Source organism: Sturnira hondurensis, unplaced genomic scaffold (assembly GCF_014824575.4).
Source record: "Sturnira hondurensis isolate 20B ecotype Veracruz unplaced genomic scaffold, ASM1482457v3 Scaffold0001989, whole genome shotgun sequence".
NCBI lineage: Eukaryota > Metazoa > Chordata > Mammalia > Chiroptera > Phyllostomidae > Sturnira > Sturnira hondurensis.
This window is the reverse complement of record NW_028074620.1, coordinates 1,606,856-1,619,754: the sequence shown is the minus strand read 5'-3', so window position 1 is coordinate 1,619,754 and position 12,899 is coordinate 1,606,856. Positions and strand designations below refer to the sequence as shown.

Here is a 12,899-nt window from a genome sequence, read left to right as displayed (position 1 = left end):
TACCTCATTTTAAAAATCAGTGTATTAGTAGAGCTTAGCAGGTTTTGAAATAGGGATTTAATATACATTTTAAATTAAAGTATAACATACATGTAGAAAGGTACAAAAATTATAAATCTTGGAATGATCATAAATGAATATATTCAGGTTCAGAAAGAGAATGTTGGTGATGACTTTTCTTTGTCACTTCCTCCATTTGCTACCCCCAAATTAACTATTCTTTTGACTTGTATTGATCTGTTTTGCTTGCTTTTTGAGCTTTTAAAATAAATGTATGCAGCCTTTTATACTAGGGTCCTTTCATTCAGTGTTGTTCTGTGTTATCCTTCTCTGTTCTTGTATGTAATAGAAGTTTGTCAATTTTTATTGCTGTGCACAATGGTCCATTTTATGAATTCATTTCAATTTATTTATTGATATTTTATTTCTTCTACTTTAGAGTTATTACAAATAATACTGACAGGAAAGTTCTTATGCATGTCTTTTTATGTATATATCTGTGTATATACCTTCTATTGGTATGTACCTAGGTTACATACTTTTAACTTTAGTGCGTAATGCCAAATAGTTTTGCAAAGTGGTTTACCAGTATCTACATTCTCCAATACTGGATGAGAGTTTTAGCTGCTCCAAATCTTCTATGGTCTGAATATTTATGTTTCTCCTTCTCCCCAAATTCATATATTGAAATCCTCATGCCCAATGCAATGGTATTAGGAAGTAGGCCTTTGGGAGATGATTAAGGCATGAGGGTGGAACCCTCAGAATTGAATTAATGCTCATATAGAAGAGACTCCACACAGCTCTCTCCATCCTTCCACCATGTGAAGACACAGGGAAAAGGCACTGGCTAGGAAGCAGGAAGAGGGTTCTCACCCAAATGTGACCATGCTAATATCTTCATCTCGGACCTTCCAGCCTCCCGAACTGTGAGAAATAAATGTTTACAGTTTGTGAGTCACCCTGTATTTGTGGTACTTTGTTATAGTAGCCCGTGTGCACTAAAGCAACCTCCTTGAAAGCACTTGGTATTGTTAAGCTTTTTAATATTAGCAAATCTGGTGGGTCTATAATGCTTGTGATTATTAATGGCATATGATTAACATGTGATTTTAATTTGTAGTGCTTTAACTAATGAAGTCTTCAATTTTTCATATGATTTTTAGCCATTATGGTAAGAACAGATACTACACTTGATCTTAGCCAAAAGGCCAAGAAGTGATGCCACTATGAATATCCTCTTTTCTAAGCAGCTGCTGAAATGTTTTGATTATTTAAAAAATTGGATTGTCTAGTATTTTTGTATTGATACTTAAGAGTTCTATATTATATCATATAGTATCCCAAATATTACTTCCCACTCTGTGGCTTGCATTTTCATTCTTTTTTTTTAAAAAAAAATCCTCACCTGAGGAAGGGAGAGAGAGAGAGAGAAATATTTATGTCAGAGAAAAACATTGATTGGTTGCCTCCCATATGTACTCCAACTGGAAATCGAACTCACAAATTTTTGATGTATGGGCTGATAGCTAAACCAACTGAGCCACCAACCAGGGCTTGCATCTTCACCGATAATAGTATTTTTGCTTAAACAGAAATTAACTGATTTAACATTGTCCAATATACTCACTCATCCTTTCCTTTGTGGCTTGATGTTTTCATCTAATTTAAAAATCCTTTTCAGATCTCAATGCCATAAAAATATTACTGCATTCTGATTGCAGTACCTATTAAATTCCATGTAAATAAATGCTCTATTGGAATTGATATTTATGTTTAGTGTAAGGATAGTCTCAAGTTTCTTGTTCTGTTGTTCTCCAACCAGTAAACAACTGAACCACTATCATTTATTTTTATTTTTTTTTGATTTTCAGTTTGTTTATTTTTTCTTTTTTTACAGTTATAATTGAATTTAATCCTCACCACAAAATTGAGTGGTAATTTGTTTTACAATTTCTAAACATATTTTTTAATATAGTTTTTATTTAATTCTTGTTCAAGTACAGGTTTCTGTCTTATATTCCCAACCCTGCCTGCCCCCGCCCCATGCTCCCCGCCTCCCTCCCCTTTCCACCCCCCACCCTTAGTTATTGTCCATGTGTCCTTTATACTTGTTCATGTGAGTCCATTCCCTTTTCCCCTATGATTCTCTCCCCTCTCCCCTCTGGGCCCTGACAGCCTGTTCCATATTTGAGTGTCATTGGTTGTATTTTGCTTGCTTGTTTGGTTTGTTTAGATTCCTGTTAATGGTGAGATCATATGATATTTGTCTTTCACCGCCTGGCTTATTTCGCTCAGCATAATGCTTTCCAGTTCCATCCATGATGTTGCAAAGGGTAGTAGTTCCTTCTTCCTTTCTGCAGCATAGAATTCCATTGTGTAAATGTACCATAGTTTTTTGATCCAGTCATTTACCGATGGGCATCTAGGTTGCTTCCAACTCTTGGCTATCGTAAATTGTGCTGCTATGAACATCGGGGTGCATAGGTTCTTTTGGATTGGTGTTTCAGGGTTCTTAGGATATACTCCTAAGAGTGGAATTGCTGGGTCAAAAGGCACGTTCATTTTTAGTTTTCTTAGAAAATTCCATACTGTTTTCCATAGTGGTTGTACCAGTCTGCAATCCCACCAACAGTGAACTAGGGTCCCCTTTTCCCCACAACCTCTCCAGCACTTGTTGTTTGTTTCTTTGTTTATGATAGCCATTCTGACTGGTGTAAAGTGGTATCTCATTGTGGTTTTAATTTGCATCTCTCTGATAGCTAGTGATATTGAGCATCTTTTCATGTGTCTCTGGATCCTCTGTATGTCCTCCTTGCAGAAGTGTCTGTTCAAGTCCTTTCCCCATTTTTTAATTGGGTTAGTTGTCTTCTTAGAGTGAAGTCGAGTGAGTTCTTTGTATATTTTGGAGATTAAACCTTTATCTGAGGTATCATTGGCAAATATGTTTTCCCAAGCTGTTGCTTCTCTTTTTATCTTGATACTGTTTTCCTTAGCCATGCAGAAGCTTTTAATTTTGATGAGATCCCATTTGTTTATTCTTTCCTTTATATCCCTTGCTCTAGGGGACGTATCAGTAAAAATATTGCTGCGTGGAATATCTGAGATTTTCTTGCCAATGCTCTCCTCTAGGGCTTTAATGGTTTCACGGCTTATATTTAAGTCTTTTATCCACCTTGAATTTATTTTGGTGTATGGTGTAAGTTGGTGCTCGAGTTTCATTTTTTTGCATGTAGCTGTCCAGTTCTCCCAACACCATTTGTTGAAGAGGCTATCTTTACCCCATTTTATGATACTGCCCCCTTTGTCGAATATTAATTGACTGTAGAGAGTTGGGTTTATTTCTGGGTTCTCTATTCTGTTCCATTGGTCTATGTGCCTGTTTTTATGCCAGTACCAGGCTGTTTTGATTACAGTGGCCTTGTAATACAGTTTGATATCAGGTATTGTGATCCCTCCTACTTTGTTCTTCTTTCTTAACATTGCAGCTGCTATTCGGGGTCTTTTATGGTTCCATATAAATTTTTGAAGTGTTTGTTCTATGTCTGTGAAATATGCCATTGGTACTTTAATAGGTATTGCATTGAATCTGTAAATTGCTTTGGGTAGTATGGACATTTTGATGATGTTAATTCTTCCAATCCATGAACACGGTATATGTTTCCATTTATTTGTGTCTTCCTTGATTTCTTTCTTCAGTGTTGTGTAGTTTTCTGCATACAGGTCTTTTACCTCCTTGGTTAGGTTTATTCCCAGATATTTTATTTTTGTTTTTGCTATATCGAATGGGATTTTTTTCTTGATTTCTGCTTCTGCTGCTTCATTGTTGGTATACAAAAATGCCTTTGATTTCTGGATATTGACTTTGTATCCCGCTGTTTTGCCAAATTCATTTATTAGTTCGAGCAGTTTTTTGGTAGAGGCTATAGGATTTTCCATGTACACTATCATGTCATCTGCAAACAGTGCAAGTTTTGTTTCCTCCTTTCTGATTTGGATGCCTTTTATTTCCTTTTCTTGTTTGATCGCTGTGGCTAGAACTTCTAATACTATATTGAATAGAAGTGGTGAAAGTGGGCAACCTTGTCTTGTTCCTGATCTTAGTGGAAAAGCTTTTAGTTTTTGCCCATTGAGTATGATGTTGGCTGTAGGTCTTTCATATATGGCCTTTATTATGTTCAGGAATGCTCCCTCTATTCCCATTTTTCTGAGTACCCTTATCATAAATGGGTGTTGAACCTTATCAAAAGCTTTTTCTGCATCTATTGATATGACCATGTGATTTTTGTCTTTGCTTTTGTTTATTTGGTGTATTACATTTATTGATTTGCGTATATTGAACCATCCTTGCATCCCTGGGATGAATCCCACTTCGTCGTGATGTATGATCTTTTTGATGTATTGTTGGATGCGATTTGCTAATATTTTATTGAGGATTTTAGCGTCTATGTTCATCAGCGATATTGGCCTGTAATTTTCTTTCTTTGTTGCGTCTCTATCTGGCTTTGGAATTAGGGTGATACTGGCTTCATAAAAAGAGTTGGGGAGTTTTCCATCTTTTTGGATTTTTTGGAATAGTCTGTGAAGAATAGGGGTTAGCTCTTCCTTAAATGCTTTGTAGAATTCTCCTGTGAAACCATCTGGTCCAGGGCTTTTGTGTGATGGGAGTTTTTTGATTACTGCTTCAATTTCATTTGCTGTTATTGGCCTTGAACCACTATCATTTATTTAAAAATCTTTTCTTCCCCCAACTCCTCTATATTGCTAATCTTTGTCCTAAATCAAGTGTCTATATGTGCTTTTATTTGGACTGTCTTCTGCTTTATTTTGTAATTGTATATAATTTTACATATACCAGATTTTTTACTGCTATAATTTTATACTGGCTTTTGTTATATTATGGTGTGAGTTGTCCCATGCTGTTGTCCTTCAAGATTCTTGGCTATTTTTGGCTATTTTGACCCATTCTGTTTATATACCTTTTATTTGTTTAAAAATATGCTTCCATTCTTTGTTCTGATATGTTGATGAAGAGAAAGAAACAAAGGTGGGAAAAGAAATGAGAGAAAAAATTTCCCAAATCTTTTCCAAAGCAGGCTTTAAAAATATCTTGACTTTACACATGAATAATAGCTATCTGTAGAACTGCTTTGAGCTGCTGAAATTCCATACAAAATCTAGCTGGGACATTGATTGGGTTTATGTTGAGTGTATGCATCAGCTAGGGAGAATTGTTATTTATACTTTATTTTTATTTAAAAAATTTAAAAGACTCTATCTACCCATTTCTAGAGAAATGGGAAGGGAGAGGGAAAGGCAAGGCAAAAAACACTGATGTGAGAAACATCAATCAGCTGCCTTTCACACATGCCCTGCCTGGGACACAACCTTCAACCCAGGCATGTGCCCTGACCAGGAATCGAACCAGTGACCATTCTCTTTGCAGGATGGTGCCCAACAACTGATCCATGCTGGTCAGGGTGAGAATTAGTATTTTTAAAACATATTCTAATTCATGGGTATAACCTATGCTTCCGTTAATTTGGATCTCCTTCAATTTAATTTATATTTTTCTTTTTAATTAACAAACTTTTTTAGAGCAGTTTTGGGTTCAAAGAAAAATTTTGTGGAAAGTATAGAGACCTCTCATATACCCCATCTTCCTACATAATCAACTCCCCCACTATCAACATCCTGAGCTTTATTTATTGTGATAGATAAACCTACACTGACACAGTGTTATTATTTGAAACCCATAGTTTACATTGGAGTTCACTGTAGTTTCAAACCTTTGAAATTTGTTGAGATTTACCTAAGTTTATCATCAATTTTCATAAATATTGATAGCCACTTATAAAGATTGTCTATTCTGCTGTTTTTGAATTCCATTTGTTTATATGCCATTCAATCATGTTTTTAAACAATTTTGTTCAAATCATCCTTATCCATACTTTTTTTTCTGGCTTGGGTATTCTATCAGTTACTGAGTGTGTTAGACAGTGAAGTGTGTTAAACTAGCAGTGATTATAGATTTGTTTATTTCTCTTCTAGTTCTGTATATTTTGAGGCTATGTGATTAAGGGCATAGAAATTTAGAAGTGCTTTATTTTCTTGGTGAATTCTATTTTTGTTATTATCAACTGGCCTTTTAATCTTTAGTAATGCTTCTTGAATTTCATTTTCTTCTCCAGAAAATTATTTTTTTCTTATAATTTGAACACTATTTTATTATCTACTTGCTCCCATTGTTTCTAGTGAAAATTAGTTATCAAGTTACTGCTTCTCTTGTGAAAATAGTATGTCTCTTTTCTCCACTGCTTTAAAGATATGTATTTCATTGTATACTTAGATGTGACTTTAAAAAAAAAATCTTGCTTACACTGCTTGAGTTTCTGACTTCAGGTATTTCTTTTAATTTTAGAAAGGTTTTGTTCATTTTACTTGCATGAAAGTTAGAATTTTTTTACCACATTCTCACTGTTTATTATTTTTCTCCTATAGTTCTTTTCATTTTTTATTTTCTCTCTGACTTTAGTTTCTATATTTCTTTTTCATTACTTTACTGTTTACTAATATTCTCTTCAGTTACATTTAATCTAGCATTAACTTTATCCATTTAGAATTTAATTTAAATAATGTATTTTAAATTTCTAGCATTTCTATTTACTATATTTTATACTTTGAAGTTCTCTTTGTTTTAATTCTCTATTTATTCACATCAGGAAGGTAATTTAAAATAAGCTAGCCATCCATTTCTAGAAACAAAATGTCCCAAATATAGATTTTAAAATAGCTAGCTTATCTTAATTTAAAGATGTAATTTGATATTGAGTCTAACAAATAAGCTCTTGAAAATGGTATAGAAAATTATATAGAAACTTACTGAAAAAAGGCATGTTAATGTCCTTTTTCATTCATGTGAGAGAATTCCAATGCTTTTCTTGACCCTCTTTTATTCAATACATTATCAATCACTTATATATAAAACCTTACCAGATATAGATGCCTTAATACAGAAAAAGATTGTTCATGTATTGGATTACAGAATCATTGTAAAGAAATAGAATAATGGCTTGTGATAATTAGATAAAAGTAACAGTCTAAAATTTAATGTCAACAAATATAAAGTCTTGATTTTTTAGTAATAACTAGTTTAGCAACACTTTACATGAAAACTTATATAAATTCTACTAGCTTACATAACTATTTTTAACTTTAAGGGCCAATATTGTAAACTTGTTCCTAAATCTAGCTAAGAAAATCCTTACTTTACAGTGATTAGATCACTGCATTATTAATTTAATTATATTATAAGAAGAGTTGAATTTTGTTAATCTCTTCATTCATTAAAAAAATTATTAAATATGTACTAGGGGCAAGGAAAAATCTTTAATTCATTAGGTGCTATACAGATATGACAAATAGCATACCTTAACAAAGTTAAATTGTAGCAGGAAATACTGTCATTTACCCCAAATGACTAAAATAGTAGGCTAAGGAGCAATAAATCTATGAAAGAGATGGAGACACAGAAAAATTGCTGCTGTGTTTTATATGAGGGAGAGATCACTCTAAATTATGTGAATCAGAGAAGTCTTCATCAAGGAGGCAGCATTTTATCTTGTGTTATAAATGTAAGTATTGGATATGAAGGGATGGAAGGACATTCTAGGCAGTGTGGTAGAATGAGAAGAGGATATGCTTACAGTTAGAATGTTCCTCACATTTAATTCTTGGTTTTACAAACTAGCTATAAGTTGTTATCTGACTCACATTTTAAGACATATCTATATCTCCATCATTTAACTCTATTGCACCACATAATTTCTCACAACCAAAATCAAAGAACTTATAAACTCAGGATAATGTGGTGTTGTGAGAAACTGTGAGAAACCCTTCACATCTCAGTTTGGTACAGTGATCATCTTATTTTCTATACAGAAAAGCTATAACCATAAGTTTCTTTATTCTACATTGCAATGGTATATCTCCCGTGGTTGAAGATGGACAAGTAGTTGTCTCCTTCTTAGAAGGGAATTAAGGTAATTAAAAAATTTATAAATCCATCAAATTCTTATAGTGAGGAACTCTTTATTTTCCTTATGTTTCTTAAATTATTAAAAGATGATTATGTATTTTATTAGGGATCAGAGAAATAATTTGTTTCTGATATATGAAATCTGCATACTTATGTGTAATAGTAACATGACAAATATGTTAAGGAGATTCTCCCATTTGTTTTTTATAAAATTTGATTTTAATTGCAAGTATTTTCCTAGTTTTGCAATACCATAGCCTCATTTTACTTTAATCTTTTTTTGAGAAATGTTTCATTCCTTTGTGAAATCTCTCTGTCTTCAATGTTAGATGCCACAATCAACAACTATCACATCTAGGTTGGCTTTATGAAATATGAGTTACAGTGTTGGCAAAACATTCTAAAATATGGATTGTAGTATTTGTCCCCATTTATAAGTATGAATTTGGGATGGCTTAGGAATACATTTTCTCTGGCTTAAACAGGAAGGAGAAAAAAGAGAGGGCAAAACTCAGTGCTTCCCATGCATGAAATTGGCTTTGGTAATTGGCCTTGGAAGCACTAAGGTACGGATGTGAGGCTGGGAAGGGAAGCGTATGCAGTAATTAGTCAGACATTTTGACTTTCTCCACACGACTTAGCATTTATTACTGTTTCCCTCTTTGCTCTGCCTTAAATCAATGACCTTTAAATTGGTATATATTTCATTGTACCTTCTTATAGCTCTTCCTTTTCAACTTCTATTGCAACAGAAGAAAAAAGAAAGATAGAAAGATGAAAAGAAGAAGGAAGGGAAGGGAAGGGAAGGGAAGGGAAGGGAAAGGAAGGGAAGGGAAGGGAAGGAAGGAAGGAAGGAAGGAAGAGAAGAAAAGAAAAAAAGAGAAAGAAAAGTGATTTAAAGTGTGGAACATACCTACCCATCCATGGAAAAGGGGCTATTTTTAACTCCATAAAACCATTGAGAAGCAGTTACTATGACAAAAAATTTGTTTAATTTTTTTGGTATAAACTAGAGCCATTTATGATCAAAGTGAGTAGTATTATCTCATTTAAGTTTTATTAGATATTATTTATTTATTTTTTAGAGTTAGAAACTTGTTAGATATTTATTCTTGTTGATTACACTGGACTGTGATCACTTTTTAATTTTTATTTTTTATTTAGATTTATTTAATTATTGTTCAAGTACAGTTTTCTGTCTTTTACTCCAATCCCAGCCTACCCCCCGCCCCAGTGCTCCCCACCTCCCTCCCATCCTCCCACACCTGCCTTAGTTTTTGTCCACGTGTCCTTTATAGTTGTTCATGTGAATCCTTCCCTTGAAATTCTCTCCCCTCTCCCCTCTGGTCCTTGTAAGCCTGTTCTGTATTTCAGTGTCTTTGGTCATATTTTGCTTGCTTGTTAGTTTTGTTGTTTAGGTTCCTGTTAAAGGTGAGATCATATGGTATTTGTCTTTCACCGCCTGGCTTATTTCACTCAGCATAATGCTTTCCAGTTCCATCCATGCTGTTGCAAAGGGTAGTAGCTCCTTCTCTCTTTCTGCTGCGTAGAATTCCATGTGTAAATGTACCATAGTTTTTGGATCCATTAATTTACTGATGGGCACCTAGGTTGCCTCCAACACTTGGCTATTGTAAATTGTGCTGCTATAAACATTGGGGTGCATAGGTTCTTTTGGATTGGTGTTTCAATGTTCTTAGGATATAATACTAGCAGTGGAATTGCTGGGTCAAAAAGCATATTCATTTTAAATTTATTTTTAAACCAAATTTTCTTAAGATAATTAAACTAAATAAAAATGAGAAATTTTAAGAGAAAAGAAAAAAAGATTATTTTAATATAAATTATCTTTTTCTCTCACTTTTTCACAAGGTATGTAAGTTTGGAATAGGTCAGTTTCTAAAAACCAGGCACTATGAGGTACAATTTATAGTTTTAATAAAACATCTTAATGAGATATTTTATCTGGCATGTATTAAAATTGTTCCATTCCCCACCAATAGTTTAATACTAGAACCACAAGATCAGAAATTTTTGAATTAGGTCCCAGATTTTCACATTTTCAACATGATCTTCAGGTTATTAAAAACTCAAATTCTGAAGACCATCGATTTAAGTGGATTATTTTTTCTTAAGGAAAAAATTTCTATTGGCATTATTCCACGCAGAATAATGAGATCCTTTTCTCTATATTTAATTTTCAAATTTTATTTACTGAGAAATAGATAACTTTTATCACACTTTATGTGTGTTTGTGAAAATCAAATATGGTATGAATTCAAGTTACTATATCATACACTACTTTGTCCTGAAAACTGTAGCAGTGAGAATAATTTTTAACATGAAGAGCCAGTGGACCTAGCAAGGTTTACCATAAGACCAATATGCCTGAAAATCAGGTAAGATATAGACAAGTTATATTAATGGTACTAGAGCCATGGACTTTCTGGTGTCTTAATCCAATACAGATAGTGGTAGCCAGGAATGTGATACCTTTAGAGTGAAGTTGACTAAAAGTATTTCACATGGAGGGAGGGAAAAAAGTAGTTGAAAATTAAGTTTATTGCTTTAAATTAGGGCCTTGGATGAGAATTTCTAACAGGTAAGGAAAAGTAAAAGAAAAAAATCAAAACACAACAAAGTTCATTTTAGATCATAGGTAATAGCTACAGCAGTTACCAAGCTGTTCATCCAGTAGGGAAGGTTAATACAGACACTACTTAAGAATGAAAAATTAAAAACATTCTAAAGATGCATAACTGAATCTGTATTCAAATCAGATATTTTCAGTCTTACCAAGAGGCAGAAGCTGTCAAATGTCACTAGAAGATCTGGTTTTATATGAGATTAGAGACCAGGGGGAAATAATTGCAAAATTACTAGAGATGGGGGTGAGGGATAACACAGAGCATGAAAGAATAGAAAAGGAAAGAATTATAATTTGGAGAGAATTAAAGATTATGCCATAATAACCCGAACCACAGGAAGATAGCCAAAGCTAACAGGAGCTAACACTTCAAGAATGGAAACATAAATTAGCTTTGCATTAAATTAATTTTAAGAAACAGTCTGGCACCATACACAAAGATAAAATCAAGGTGGATAAAAGACAAATGTAAGTCATGACACCATAAAAGTCCTAAAGGAAAACATTGGCCAGAAAATCTCAGACATTCCATGCAGCAATATCTTCACTGATATGTCTTCTAGACCAAGGGACATAAGGAAAGAATAAATAAATGAGACCTTATCAAATAAAAAAGTTTCTGCATAGCTGAAGAAAACAGCATTAAAATGAAAAGAGAATAAACTATGTAGGAAAACATATTTGCCAATGATAACTTGGGCAATGGTTTGATCTCCAAAATATATAAAGAAGTCACACAACACCACTCTGAGAAGGCAAACAACCCAATTGAAAAATGGGCAAAGAAGTTGAACAGATACTTCTCCAAGGAGGGCATACAGAGGGCCCAAAGACATATGAAAAGATGCTCAGCATTACTAGCCATCAGAGAGATGCAAATTAAAACCACAATGAGATACCACTTGACACCAGTCAGAGTGGCCATCATAAAGGAATCAACAAACAAGTGTTGGAGAGGATGTGGAGAAAAGTGCACTGTTGGTGGGAATGCAGACTGGTGCAGCCACTGTGGAAAATAGTATGGGGTTTCTTCAGAAAACTAAAAATGAAACTGCCCTTAGACCCAGCAACTCCACTGCTAGGATTATATCCTCAGAATGCTGAAACACCAATCCAAAAGAACCTATGTGCCATAATGTTCATGACAGCACAATTTGCAATAGTCAAGTAGTGAAGCATCCTAAGTGCCCATCAGCAAATGAGTGGATCAAAAAACTGGTACATTTACACAATGGAATTCAATGCAGCAGAAAGAAGCTCCTACCCTTCAGTATGGAAAGAACTGGAGAGCACTATGCTGAGTGAAATAAGCCAGGTGGTGAGGGGCAAATGCCATATGATCTCACCTTTAACTGGAATCTAATCAACAAATGAACAATGCAAGCAAAATATAACCAGAGACATGGAAATTAAGAATAATGTGACAGTAACCAGAGGGGAGGTAGGAGAGGATAATGGGGGAAAGGCTTTTCGGTAGCAACTATAAAGGACACATAGGCAAAACCAAGGAGGAAGCAAGTGAAGGAGGTGGGTTGACTGGGGTGGGGGGTGGGAAATGAAGACAACTGTAATTGAGCAACAATAAAATAATTTTAAAAAATTCTGTTTAACAAAGTTAAATATAAGCTGTATTAGAGGCAGATAAAAGACAAAAAGTATTCATAATGCTTGTAACTATTTAGGGAAAGGATTCATATTAGGATATGTCAGGTATATAAAAATAAAAAAGAAGAAAACAATACTTCTAAAAATTTGTATTACTAAAACCTTATGAAAAAATTCTATGAAGGCATCTGTCTCATTGGATTAGGGCCTTCCCAAAGTACCTCATTTTAACTTAATCAACTCTTTAAACACCCTAACTCCTTCATACAGTCACATACTGAGGTGCTGGAGTCAGGACTTTAACATGAGTTTGGAGGTAAGATTATTCAGTCTATAACATCATGGAAGATATTTATAAGGTTGTGTAGATACAGAGAAATGAGAACACTTAATATAGTGTTCATAGCAATGTAAACTGGCATACCCATGTTAGAGAGCAATTTGACAGTAAGTTAATTTAAACATGTGCTCATCTTTCATTCAGCAATTCTATTTTTAGGTGTTTACTGAAGAAAAACTTTGCATTTGGTCACAAGTTGATATGTTAAATAATGCTCATCGTAATATATTCATATAGAACACTACTGAAAATAGATGATGTAGAGTTAT

General features: G+C 33.9%; 1 pseudogene; it reads right to left on the bottom strand.

Annotated features, from left to right (window-relative positions):
- Positions 1-1,134: 1,134 nt before the first annotated feature.
- On the bottom strand, positions 1,135-1,223 carry LOC118981647 (uncharacterized; annotated as a pseudogene).
- Between the last annotated feature and the right edge of the window lie 11,676 nt (positions 1,224-12,899).